We start from the raw sequence: 15881 nt of genomic DNA on the forward strand, positions 1-15881 counted from the left end.
ATGAAAATCCATAATGAAATTTGCCCTATGAAATACAATTAAAGGCTTGGCCAATAAAAATAATACCCTAAGGAACTAAAGAACTAAAGAAAAACGTTATAAATTCCTAAAAGGTTTAAACCCTCAAATGGAATTCAAAAAATATAACATCATATTCAATTTTATATATCCCTAATTGTTATAAAAACATATAAATTAAGAACATATAAATGAATTAAATAATCCAACTCCGATCTACACCTTCGTAAATATATATATATATATATATATATATATATATATATATATATATATATATATATATATATATATATGGGTTCCCCCTTTTTTTTTTCTCTTTTAAAAAAAAAAAAAAAAAGTGTTCTAACCCTAATATTATAAAAACATTCCAAAGCTAACTATTTTCATGACCTACCCTAACCCAAATTTTGGGTTAGGGCTCACTGAGTTATTCTTTTCCTTATTTTTTTTGCTCTTGATTTACTACAGGGCCGAAGGGGCGGATTTATGGGCGGTCGAAGAGATTTTCTTTTTTTTTTCCACGCATTGGGCGTTTGCATGCAAGGTCGAGGGTTTTATTGGGGGGAAGCCGTGGGGGTTTAAGCATGAGGGTTCCCTACAGGGAAGGTCGCAGCCGTGCCTACGGGTCGCGACCCACAGAGGCGTCCTTGGCCGCCGCTGTGGTACGCGGCCCACAGACCCAGCTGTGCCACCGCTATGGGGCACCGCCCACAGGGGGGGCCAAAGCCTCCCCAGTTGTGGGTTGCGGCCCACAGTGGTGGTTGTGGCCGCCGCTGGGGGTTGCCGCCCACAACGCGGGGGGGTGTTTCCCCTTTCCCTCGCCTGCGTGTAATCCGCAGGCCAAGGGGTCCAAAAAAAAAAGTTCACTTTAAATTTTATTTTTATTTTTTTTAAGATTCGAAAATAAAAATAGATGTTTATTTCATTTTTTTATTTTTTTTGAGGTAATAAAATGAATGTTTCAAATAAACACAAATTTAAGCAATTAGTGAAGGGTTAATATGTATACATTTTTTTTTATTACATTTGGGGAAAAATAATAAGGTCATAATAAAAATGTACAACAACTTTTAGATTTCTATACATTTTCTTTCCAATAGATTTAAAGGCAAAACCTATTAGGTAAAGGTGCACTAGATTTTTATATACCTATTTCTTTTAAAATCTAAATGCTAACTTTAGAAATATCTATTTAATTTTTTTTTTAAATATATTTTCTGCAATAAATAAATGATAGAATGTAATAAATCAGATTTATTTTCTGCAAGTAAATGAAATGACAGAATGTAGTAAATTCTAACAACAACTACTTTAGCCTAAAAATATTAAAATCAATTTAGGGGTAGACATATTAAATCTATTTAACCATGTATTGTATTTGTATCTATCTCAAATAGGCCTAAATGCTTGCTTTTCCCATTTCCAAAATTTCATTTTGCATGAAGGAATAAAATGAACTTTTATTTTCCAATATAACAAGAATACAACAAAACATCATTATACTAACTATAGGGACTTAATAAAAGAATATACATTTCATTTTGCAAAATTAACTTAATAGAATAAAGCACTTCTTAAAAGTATATTTAGAATAGAATGTAGTTAACCTTACAAATGGGTATGAAACCCAACTAGTCTCTCTTTTCCATTGAATGAGAACTTAAATATAAAATGGATACATTTCTTTTCTTTTGAAAAATAAATACAACATTTAGCTTTTCTTTACTTAGATACAACTTAAATACATTATCCATTTTTCTAATCTTTTCTGCAAGTCAAATAAAAACCAGCAACTCCTAGCTTTCTTACGCTTTTTCTTCCCAAGCAACCTGCAATTAAAAAAAATAAGGCTTGACCATGGAGTGCTCGCCTCCCAGCCTAGGCTTACGAGAAGCCACCCCCAAGCTTAGAGAACCAAGCACTAGATAGGTTACACACATGCAACACAACAAGCAAGGGATAAACACACAACAAATAATTTTCCCAAGCAAGGCTACACTTCACCACAAAATGTGATGATTTTCACAAGGGTGGAAGTGGACCAAATACCATTGGGGAGACTGCAAGCATGGAACATCACAAGCCACCTCATGGCCACCAAATACAACATAAGTCCATACCCCACATCCTTATGCCCCCCCAGGCATACAAGCCATATCATCTCTCCTTATGACCCCCAAATGCATAAAAAAGGCTATGCAACAAGGGTCACAAAAAAAACACCCTTGAGATCACTCTCATAATGAGAGCCTCTCACCCAAGGCTGTCAAACTTCTTCGACCCCAAGACCATTCTACTCTCCCAAGAGTAGAAGGCCTTGGATACTCCCAATACAAGAAAATGCATAAAGAAATGAAGGGGAAGTCACATATTCTTTCACAAAGTAAAATACAAATAAACAACTCTTTCATACAGGCATTTCTTCAAACATTCATATGCAACATAAACAAAAAGAGAGTAAGAACCAACCTTAATCTGCCCAAGGGTTTTTCTAGATCTAGTTAAGGATGAGCAGCCCAAATCCACACAATCTTTTCTCCAAGACTTAGCTAAAAATTCTATCCTACAACTATTCTTCTCAAAATTGCGTAATCTCCAACAATGGAGAGTGGGTGATTAACTCCCTAAGTCCCTAATCCTTGCCTAAGAAGACCTCTCTCACTCTTCCCAACCCCTTGGATAGAGTGAGAGTTCCCATTGGTTGGTCTTCCCAACCTCTTACATGTTGCTAAAACTGGAAAGAGAAAAGGTAAGAGAGGATGGGGAAGAGAGTCTGACATCAAAAAGGAAGGTTTTCTATCCTAGGAGGAACCTTCTAAGTTGAATTTTCGCTCACCTTGGAAAAACCACTTTTTGAGGTGACCAAACAGTCACATGGGAGTAGTCACATGCTTAAAAATACCCCTAACCCATAGGTATACCCTTTGGACCTTTGGAAAAACCCTAAAACTAACCCTAGGAGTCCATTTGACCCCTTAGAAACCCAACCGAAGTTAACCTACTGGTCAAACCTGAGTTGACCACTCCCAAGACTCTCTACCCAAGGCAAATTTGGGACCATACCCAAATATTTGAAATGGGCTTTGGTAGAAACAAACTCCCTCCAAGAGACAAGTCAAATCAATGACACTAATTAGCACATGTGTCAAGTGACACAATAAAATACATTACAAAATTACACATGGAATTTGTCTCTTGTTGGATTTACACAAATTAATAAAATCAATTTAACACACATGCAACATTTACTTTCACAAATAAAATATGATACAAACGGGGTGTTGTCTCTCCAAATAGACAACCCCTGGCTTTACAAATGTACATAGGTCTAGGTTTGGTTCTCCATAATATTTCCATGGTCACATGGATAATTTTCCTGCGCATCTCAATTTACACATTAGTAATTCCAAATAACCTCATATAATGTTAAACACATGAATTTGAATACATATCAAACACTCTGCATACAATTGACATTAATAAATCAATATCTCATATATCCCAATTAATCCACATAAGAAATTATCATAATCCTCATAATTTTGATCCATTCATAATATATGCATCCTATTTCTATCATCATAATAAAGTCCTGCAAATCCAATAATGACATACATCATCTCAAAGTCATCCTATTCTATCATCATATAAAGTTTCATATCCATAATGCATAAAAATGAAGCATAAATATACATCAATGTAATCCAAATCATGGAATCATATAAGTTCAAAATCCATAATGCAATAAAATAAAGCATCCATAATAGTCTCAACATGAAAATAACAGAAATGCTAGGATGAGTCGGGGTAGGGCCTCACACAAACTGTCGGACCAACAAAATTCTCGTCCGGGCAAAGTTTCATGTGGTCGTCAACATTCCAACAAAAACTAAACAAACCTCCGATGAGGATGCTGTATGTCCAACCATATTTTTGACCGGAAAGGTGATTATGGCCGTTGTCGACAGAGTTCACAGTGTTGTCATAATTCTGACGTTCAAAGGCATCATCGAAAAGTCTGACGACAAGTTTTTGACGGCTTCATTTGTCGGTAGTCCAATGAAATATAGTCGCAATTTCAATGATTGGCCATCAGAAATTAGCCTTGAATGTAGATGAAAAGAAAAAAAACTATGCATAAAAGTAATATGAGACCACAAATTCTACTTACCCTAAAGATCAGTGGGGGCATAAATGTTAGTAAGAAAGATATATTCCCCAGTCTCAAGACTAGAAGAAACCCACCATATAGGACAAATCCTCAAGAGGTTCCAAAGACAAGCCACACCTCTAGAGGAGCCGAATGCCCCAATACACTAACATTCACCTCTCCCCCATAGCTTAGGCACCAAACCCAACATATTTTCCATAGATAGTTTAGTTTTCGGCAAGAAAAGGACATCGAGAGAATGACTCCTAATCAATTCTCAAACAACTTTTTATCTAGGGCCATTGTTCAAGCCCCTCACATTCCGTGAAAGCACAATCATTTTGGGGGATTAGAAAAATGATAATCTGGAGTCTTTATTGACCCTGACTCAACCAAGTTCTCCCCCATCAATTTGATCTTATCCATGTCCTTCTTTCTACCAACCTTCAAACTCTTCTTTGTTGCTCCTTTCTTAATGTCTTTCTGAAGAAGACCTAGATGTAAAGAGATCTTATTACTTTTGACCCCAACAGAGTCCAATTTTTGTGTTGTAGGAGAAACATCCCCACCAACCATCTTCACTTCAACACTAGAGATGGGTCCCATATGAGCCAATACTTGTTGATCCATCTCCATCTATTGACTTCCAACCTCCTGCAGACCCTAGGTAGGATCTAAGTTCACACTATCAGGCATCAACCCTACTGCACTATGATCCAAAGGAATCATCCCCGGATTCACCTCCTACTGGCTAAGGTCATCTAAGGCTTCAAATTTGTTAAAGCTATCCTCCTCCTGACTCTCCTGCAAAGACCTCTTTTGACCTCGGTTCCTATTCTTTGTCTTAACTGGGACAAAACCATCAGCACCCACAACCACACCAGACATGGAAGATTTTCCTTTATCAACCCCATCAAGGTTACGGGATGGTTGTTGAGGCTGATGCTCAACCAATTTAGACCTAGGGCACTTGTGCTACAAATGACCATACTCATGACATAGATAACATCAAAAAGGTAAAGTCTCATAATCAAGCTATTGGACCCAAGAGTAAGAGCCCACACACATATCTATAGCATTTGGCAAAGGCTTACTAAGATCAATTTCAACACAAATGCGAGCAAAAGTCATTACCTTTCTCCCCAAGGTTTGCGTTGAAGATCCAATAGGTTTCTCAAGCAGTGAAGCTAGCATTTGCAACACATCCTCCTAACAAAATTCTACTGAAAAATGAGGTAATTGAACCCACACTGGGACCCAATTCGGGAGCTCCTCCGAAGGGTTAAATCATGCATGCCAAGTTTTGATGAATAACCCCACCTGGTTATAAAAATAAGGGCCTCCCTCAAATACCCAATTATGATCATCCATGCAATTAAAAGTGACCATGAAGTAATTGTTTGCCAACAACATAACATCCATTTCCCCTTCCGGTGCCCAAGTCCTCTAAGCCCAATTCTCCAAAAATTGTAAAGAGATCCTCATACCCAAAAACTTGCAGTACAAATAATGCTTCAAATAATATTCCACATCCTCAGCAATCATTTCTGATGGGATTGCCAATTTTGGCCTCTCTTTACACTTCTCCAAAAACCCATTAATCTTAGTGATCAGAGCACCACCTAACGAGCCAGCATCTGCATTACCTTCACTTGAAGTGAAAAGACTATTGACAAACACTTTAGTGCTTTGATTCAGAGACTTCAAAACAACAACTGCATGGAATTCCATGTCCAGAGAATCTCGTGATAGATCCCCACGAGTCATGGCCATAGGATCCTCTCGCCTTGCATGTAGAAGAAAACCCCAAATGAGATGAAGAGCAGGCACCCTCGTTGGCCTCACCCCACCTCCTCACAACCTTGGCATCGGGAAAGTACCCTACCATCGGTAGGAAAGAGAACCCAACAAAGGCGAAACCACACCATCGCAACACAAAACCCTCACAGCCAATTGAAACACGCACAGGGAAAAGCCAGAAGTGAACAAGGAAAACAACACAAGACAAAACCAAAAAACCACCCCCGACACAACACGCACACCCCTCCCAAAGCACATACTAACATAAACAAAGAATCGAGCTAGGGCTCGAATGCCCTATCTCGCCTCCACAGCTATAGACGCCCCTTCCGAAGTTTGATAACCAGTCAATCTTTATTATTAATATATTAATAATATATTTTAATATATAAATTTATTTTTTTTCAATAAAAGTGGATTATTTTAATATATAGATTTATATATTATAGCATTAATATATAACATGTATATTATATATTAATATATTAATACTTTACAATATATAATAACATACAAAATATTATTAATTTTATTCATAATTAAAAACTATAAAAATCAAATATCAGATATTTGATTTCTCTGACCAAAATTTGGAATCTTGGTATTTGGCTCACAATTGCATTGGGATTTGGCTAGGAAATGCCAAACCTAGAAAGTCAACAAAAAATGTGTTTTTGAGTATTCTTTGTTTTTCCAGACTTCACTATAGTGGCTGGCGACTTTTTTTAGCCGAAATTGATGAAATGAAAAAGGATTTTTAAGGGAATTCTCATCTTTCCAACAATATAAGGTTTTCCTTATTTTGACTTAAATAAGTAATTATTATTTATTTTCTAATTTAATTCTGACTAATGTTCGAAGATTAATAGGCTGATTGAAAAACACCCATAACTTTCAAACGGTATAACATTTTTAAAATTCGAAAGATGCACCACATTCTATGCTTCATCTAATATAGGATTAAAAAAAATGAATTTCATAAAGTTTAGACCAAGTTAAGGTGATTAGATGTACGAGTTTTTGAATTTCTAAAAAGTTATGGTAAAAAATTCATAATTAATTATTTCCTTAAAAAAAAATTACAAAAAAATATGTGTCACATCTGGACATGATTCTACTACTTATATTAAAAATCTTATAAAAAAATACTATGATTTGATTGTGGCTAGGGTGGTTAGACATACACCTACTTCTTATCTTTTTCTTGAAATTTTACTACCTGCTACATTGAAATTTCAAATTTTCATCAAGTAGAATTTTTTTTTCAGAAAACAACTAGTAGCTTAGAAACTAAATTCAATTTTCTACAGATTCTCTTCTTACATATTTTTAAAATAATGTTCATAACTTATTCAAATTTTTACATCAAGTTACCTAACTCTATTTTTTGTAAAATTTCATTGTCACTTAAGGGCCTGTTTTGGCCCACCATGATCTTGTACATACTCGTATCCTAGTACCCTATCCTATGTGGTGGTGTGAATCCTCTCACGACACTTGGTGATAAGTCCTTTTTGCTCATATGTATCCTTGTGTCCTTGTGTCTTCTTGATGATTTGTCAGCATAGTTTTCTTGTGTTGTGTGGGGCCTCATGTTTATCTCCTAAGCATAGTGGGGTGGACCTAAGGGTTCCACATGGTCAGGAGGTTTTTGCCTACCTCCATTTGGGACCGATGGACATGTTTGTGCATTGGATAGATCCTATGTCTTCTTTCCATTTTTTTCTCAGTACTTGGTGTAGATGATTCAATGATGTATTAGGAGATGTTATGTATTTAATTATCATTGTAATGGTTTCATTATCATTGTAATTTGGACACTCCCTTATGGAGAATGATGTATTTTGATGTAATGCAATGGAATATGTAGTAATCAAAATAATGTAATTCTAGATTAGTGTTAAGTGGCTCAGTGTTGGTACCAACCACTCTTGTGTGATTAGATGTATCATTATATCTTTGCAAAGGTTATCACATGAATACTTAAATTGGTGATTAAAATGAATCTAATGTTAGATATGTTTACTCATGTAAATACTATGTCATGATGATTATTATGGTTTGAGTTATTTATGGTGTTGCTTAAGTAGCGACATTAGGGAACCCACATGATGATGCAGTTAGGAGAATTATTATCTTCCACATGTGCAAATGTTACATTTAATTTCATGTTGAGTTTGTGATGTTATGTAATTTGTTTAAAAAAATATATTGCTATGTTTAATTTCTTAGTTATTTGTTGTCCTTTGGGGTTCCTTGGTTGGGCGTTACACATATAAAAAGTATACTGATATGTAAAAAGACTCATTTTGCTTGAAGTGGGTGATCATAGTATGTAAATGATCACTAATTAATCTACCCAATCACGAAAAAAATTTCTAGCACAAATAACTTGAACGAAGAAGAACATCCATTCATCCAAGTCTAAAGCATCTTCATCTCCTCTTAACTTGTGTAAAAGTATAATAATATCCACAATTTCTCCTTTGAGGTAAGACTTATGGATGTTTTTTGGTAGTTTTGATTTCCCTCTCCTAGGTACAACAAACCATTTCTTTGAAATTACATTTCTCCAACAAGTTTTCTTTTCATTGAACTTGCATTGTGATAACATAAAGTCTCAATGAGAGTAGTCTTCTATATTTGGGAGTAGAAACAATTTTCTATGGTGGCATGGTCTAAGGTTATGAGAAACCTATTATCTTCTATTTTCACCTCCCTAGTACTTGGGTTATACCTATTTATGCATTCATGTACTAGCTCAGTACACTGTGTAGCAATTGGGAAAGTAGCTGCTTTGAGTAATCTGCTTTCTATTCACTTGTGTGTGATTACATGTCTATTGGGGTTTCACATCCTTTGCCAAAACTCATTTAAATTGATGTGATCGAGCTTCATATCTCCTATTGTTGGTAATGAGCTACTCAGCCTGTCCAAATGATCATAGCCTACATATTTAGACTTCATTTCTCTCAAATTTACAAGATTTTACAGAAATCAACTAAAAAACCTCTCAACTCTGACTACCTTATATCACCTTAATCTTGATGTCTAATTTTAAATGAAATCCAAGAACCTTGCTAGTTTTGGATTACTCACCTTTTTAGAAACGGTCAACAAAGCTATTAAATTTATGCATAGTGCTTGATATCCTTCTCAAATTTCTCTTTTGATCACAATTGAGCTTTTGAATGATTTTTTTTAGGGCTAAAATGGGGATAAATAAATTAGTCTATAAGTAATCAATGCACACCTACTTCGGCTCCTACAATTAATTCTTTTAATTTGAAGAGATTTTCAAATGTATTGTGTTGGAAATGAACTCCTTGAAATGGGATGGATATCCCTTCTATAGACTCTATTGGGGAGGGTGGATGAAAGATTCAAATTCCACTTCTTCCAGCCCATGATTTCCTCTACTATTATAATGGGGTGGGTTGGGGGAGAAAAGTTGAAAGTTCAAGTGCCTAAAGAAATCGAGAGGATTGGACCAGGTCAAGCAACTAGAATCTGATGAGAGGGTGACCAGATTAAACAAGAGGAGCCTCAGGAAAAAAGGAGGGAGTTTTGTATTGACTAAATGTCTATTCTCCCCTCCATAACATCTCTGCATGACCCATTATATCCATGACCTAGTGGTTAGGCTTTGCTATGAGTTCTAGAACTCACTTTTAGTATCGCTTCACATAAATCTTCTTTCTTTGGTTTCTTCATGATTTAGAAAGAAGTAGTTCCTAGTGTTCTATCTTGAAACAGCCTTGGTGCTTGAAATCATCTTCAGGCCCGAAATATTTCATAAACCATCTTTAAAAGTGCCATCGAGTTTTCAGCTTGTCTTTTAAACTTTTCCATGAATTTTTTTTTCTTTGTACTTTGGTGCCACTTGATCGGTCGAGCTCAGACAATAGTTCAAGAACCATCATTAGATTCTGACAATCTATTATAAAAAAAACTTCAATACTTCAAACAAAAGATTAACAAAAAAAAAAAATTTAAGTTCACAACTTGTGTTGGAGTCAGACAAAGGAGATAGAACTTAGAACTAAGTGTAAGATGGGGTGTTGAGAAATGACAACATTTGGTACTAAGACAAGAATGATATAACACATGCACAAACTTATAAAAGGCCAAAGTAGACATCAAGGAGAAACTTTGAAAGTGAAACTCAACTAGGACTAATAGGATTCAAAGGATACTTAGGGGAAAAAGGACTTGGAGTAGTTCAAAATGACTTGTTAGACTCCAACATGGATTCAAGAAGTGACTCAAAAACCTCACAAGCTTAGAAGGGTGACTCAAATTTAATTCACTCAACTTATTAAATTACAAGGTGTGAGGTGGGGGAAATAGGATTCATAAGTTTCTGCATGCAAACAAGAAGTCTATGAAGAAAGATGATCCACTAGGCCCAAGAAGGCTTAAACATAAAGTGGATGCAATCCTTCACTATGGGGTACTTGAAGATGACTCTGTAATTATAAATGGGAATCAAATGAACTGAGATCAAATAAGCTCAAATTGACAGTCATTGGCATGCATAGAAAGAATGTAAATTGACAGACCAATTTTAGAAGAGGAGATAATAGAATAGATTGTAATTGACATGTAGTCCAAATTTGAGGTAGAATGAAGTGACTAGGGCACCATGGGTGACCTGCTCCTTGCATTGGGCCGTTGTGCTTAACCTACTCCTAACACTTTCTACTCTAACAAATTACAAACTACAAATCTCTAGTTGATTATTTTGTACCTATTTTTGTAGGTGCATCACATGTTCATGCACAACATAAAAGAGAGAAAATGCTAGGTAGAAAGGGATTTGACTAGGTCAAACCCAGGTTTTTGAATAAACCTTGAAATTGAATTTATTTGAACTTAAATTGAAAGTGTGTTTTTAGGTAGCAGAGGCTAGACTTGAAAATGGAATGTTTATACCTTCATAAACCCTCTATGATGTCAAAATTATCATGAAGATATGATGTTGTCATAAATGTAGATGAACTTAGGAAGAGAAGATCATGGAGGCCATCACAAATGCAAAGATCTTCCAATTACACCTAGTCTTCAATACCTTGATGTTTAATCACTTTCTCTTGAATTGAATTTATCTTTAATGTCTCCTTTCATGTATATATTGTCAATATTCTTGGAATTTCTACAAAACAAGGGAGGATACCTTTCTTATATACATCTCCTAAGAATTTTGGGGTGCAAAACTTAGAGTTGGACGATAGAGGAAAATATTTCCCACTCAAGCTAGTTGAGTGTGCCATGGTTTAAATTTGGGGCCAAAAATTGGGGAGTGGGGCACCTTGGGTAACTTTCTCCTGAGAATGGGGCATCCTAGGTTCCTTGCTCCCCCCAATGTAGCCTTGAAATGCGACTTGAGGTCCAAATGGAGAAGGATATGCTCAATTGGGGTTGGATCAATCAGGTTGGGCATGGAAGGCCATGAATGCTAAAAGGGGGCCTATATGACCAAGAAATTGCATAGAGATTCAATTTATGATGTTACATTTAGCCACCACTTTAGTGGGAGTATGAACTTGCATTCATACTCACTTGAAAGTACATCAGAGCACAAGAAACTATCATCAACGTAAAAGAGACAAAGATCACCAAGCCCCCAAGTGACTTGGGGCCTCATCAATCTAAAACAAAGACAAAAGGAGCAACACGTGAAGAGAGAGAGAGAGAGAGAGAGAGAGAGAGAGAGAGAGAGAGAGAGCATGAAATTACTAGCTATGTAGTATGCTTAAACTTACTATGAGTCATGTAGAGAAAGTGGTGTAAAGGAGAACTGAAATAGTCTATCAAGTTGTGTTATGCTAGTTAATTCACCTCAAAGGATAACCAAGGAAAGCATTATATCCAAGTAAATCTACCAAATAAACAATGAAAAGGATAACCAAGGAAAACATTGTATCCAAGGAAATCTGCTAAAGGAAGATTACAAAGAAAAAGGCATAGTTTGTTAAGTAACCTAACAATATTGACTGCAAAAAATTGATTTGTGGTGTGTGCATAAAGTATAATGAAGAGCGAAGAGTGTATGCCCCAATGTTAAAGAGATTGCATATGCCTTATTGAGAGAAATTTCTTTAAGGTATCATACATGCATGTAAAAGATAAGCACATCTCTACTATGATATGCCTTGAAGAAAAGACAAAATCAGGGGAAATAGAGCATATGACAAGAAAGAGCACACAAGGGATCTACTAACTCTAGGGTCAGTATGTGCATATGATAATTCATGTATATAAAGTATATTTGCATTGAATTGACCTCATCCCCCAAAGGTAGTATAGCTAAAAGAACATGGGAAGAAGAGCATATAAGATAACAAACAAGTGTATTTTTGGTTCAACATGGAAGAGACAAAAAAGAGATCTTAACGCCTTGCATCATCCCCAATCAGACAACACAAAGGCACATTTACGAAGAAAATCACATGTACAACATAACATTGATATGACATATAGAAAAATTGAGATACAAATAGAATAATGTCACAATGGACTCAACCTCTTTATTACCTTGCACCAATAGAGTAACAAGGATCATCCAAAGAGAACCTAACATAACACAAAGACATATCAAGTAGCACAACATTGGGGAAGCACATTACAAACAAGCAAACACAGAAGAGAGAATCCACAAGAAAAATGAAGCTAGTCAAGCAAATCATCCACCCCCAATCTCGCTTAACATAATTTATGGACGGTGGAGAAGATGCAAGAGGAGAAATATCAATCACAATAGATAGAGCTACTACCAATCCCAAACAAGGACCATGCTCTATTTGTATCTCAATTTTTCTATATGTCATATATACATTGTATACATATATACATATATACATATATACATATATACATATACATGTATACATATACATGTATACACATATATCTATATATATACATGTATATATATATATATATATACATATATATATATATATATATATACATATATATATATATATATATATATACATATATATATATATATACATATATATATATATATACATATATATATCTATATATATATATCTATATATATACATATATATATATATACATATATACATATATACATATATATATACATATATAGATAGATAGATAGATAGATAGATACACACATATATATGTATATATGTAAATATATTTGTATATATGTATATATGTAAATATATATGTATATATGTACATGTGTATATTTATACACATGTATATATACATATACATGTGTATATGTATAGATATACATATATGTGTGTATATATATACATATATACATATATGTATACAAATATATATATACATATATATATATATACATATATGTATACAAATATATAAATATGTATATATTTGTGTATATATATATATATATATTTATATACATATATATATATATATATATTTGTATACATATATGTATATATGTATATATATATATATATATATGTATATATATTTGTATACATATATGTATATATGTATACATATATGTATATATGTATATATATATATATGTATATATATATATTTGTATATATATATTTGTATACATATATGTATATATACATATACATATATATTTGTATATATATATATATGTATATATACATATACATATACATATACATATATGTATATATATATATATATATACAAATATGTATTTATATACATTTATATATATTTATAAATATTTATATATACAAATATGTATTTATATACATTTATATATATCTTGAAATTTATCTCTCCGCCCCCTCCTCCCTCAACTATCTCTCATTCTCTCCACCACCTCTCTCTCCATATCCTCTCTCTCTCTCCCTCCCCCTACTCTCTCTCTCTCTCACACACACACCATTAGAGCCATTGGGGTCAAATTGGGTTAATAGGTACTCACTCTCACAACCTGATTCTCACTTCTGTCCCACTTGAGCTTTCTAAATAAGATCTTCACCAGAATTTGAGAACGTGGGGTCCCATTAGAGTCCTCCACCTGTAGAAAAAATATGAGGGTGTTGTCTTTGTGGATTACTTCAACCTCAAACATTCAAAACAATCCTTGGCTAAAATACAACAAGGAAGGGCATTTATTGGTCATGGTTCGGGAATGGGAGGAGGTAAATCACTATGGGATGAGTACACCAGACCCACAACCCAATATTAGAGCACACTTGTTATTTTTAATTTGGATACTACCATGTCACCACATAGTAGAAGATATTACTTCCAACGATATGGTTGTAGAACACAAGATATCACTGAGAACTGGGTGAATCAGTGATTATAGAAAATTTCAAACAATGTGTGCAACTAGTAGAATAATGAAAATGCTAACAAGAAATCACACACAAGAGAACATCACATAACACTGGATATACAAGGAAAACCCAATGTGGGAAACACCTCGGTGATAAATGCTATTGGATATCTACCACTCCAATCTATCCTCACAATGAAATAATAGTTTTACAATGTTTAGGGCACCGACCCAAGGAGCACCAACCCCTAACAATTTATGGGCACCTACCCAAAGGAACACCGACCCCTAATATATTATGAGCACCAACTCAATGAGAAACAACCCCTACACTGAGCACCCACTCAATGAAATACAATGAGATATAAAATCAATAGAATGATAAGCACCTCGTTACAAATGAGTTTTGTAACCTTTGCAAACTATTCACTCTATTGGTTGAACTATTTTCTATCATAGTGATTCTTCTCTACCAAATATTAGTTCTCTCTATCCTCTTTAACTCAACTTATTCCTAGCCAGATCTCCTCTCTCACTCTCTCTGCTCTCCTTCACTCTCAGCGGCTACCTTACCGGTTCAATCTTTATCGGTTCGATAGACTGTTATGCTATGTAACAGTTTATCGGTTACCTTAAACCTTGCCGGCTAAAACCTTCTTGCCAGTTCTTCTTCTAACACTCAGTCACTTCAATATTTTTCTATCAACGCTCAGACTGATCAACTATCCTCTAGTATAATATGATGCTCATTTCTCATCAATCATCCAAACTGCTTATGTCTTTGATCTACATATTTATAGACATAATTTCCTGCCAAAAATATAGTTCAAAATTTACGCGCCTAGGGTTTTCTTCATTGACTCAGTCCATATCAAATCAAATCAGATCTTATTTCTTGGATTGACAACCTGAAACAAATCAAACATTGCCACCATTTTTTATCCTTCCAATACACGTTCACAATATTTAGCAAACTAGATCCAGTTCATTGGCCTTGATTTTGTCGATTACAATAAATTATCTAATTGTTTTCTTCTCCAGATCAATAAGACAATCAGATGTCCTTCTTTGATCATAAAACCAAAAAATCTCTTCCTTTCAATATGTTTCAAGCCACAATCCTCTGCAATCGATCTGTGATTTTTGCAGTCTTCATTTAATATCGACCTAATCGACAACTACCTCATCCATGCACTATTCACCTACCACTGCATGTTCACCACCTGGAGTCCACATGACATCTCTGTCAGCATCTAACTCACTTGATTGTGTCGATTCAAACTCGGTCACCAACCAAACATACTACTGGTATAAACCAATTGGTTAACATTTATATTGTACACTTTTTGTTTTGCCAGTTAGGACATGTCATCCTGGACCGTACTCACCAAACCACGAAACATACCTGAGGTAAGCCACTATAAAAAACCTTCATCATTTACCGATGATAGTCTCTTTGCTTGCTTACCGGTTGACATCAACATGCCAACAATCTTCAATACTCCTACTTGCATACTGGTAACATCAACTTGCATACCGGTTGACATCAATGACAACACAATGCCAACAATCTCCCCCTTTGGCATTGATGTCAACACACAATGTCAACTCACATTTTAT

The sequence above is a fragment of the Cryptomeria japonica genome, chromosome 7 (assembly GCF_030272615.1).
Source record: "Cryptomeria japonica chromosome 7, Sugi_1.0, whole genome shotgun sequence".
NCBI lineage: Eukaryota > Viridiplantae > Streptophyta > Pinopsida > Cupressales > Cupressaceae > Cryptomeria > Cryptomeria japonica.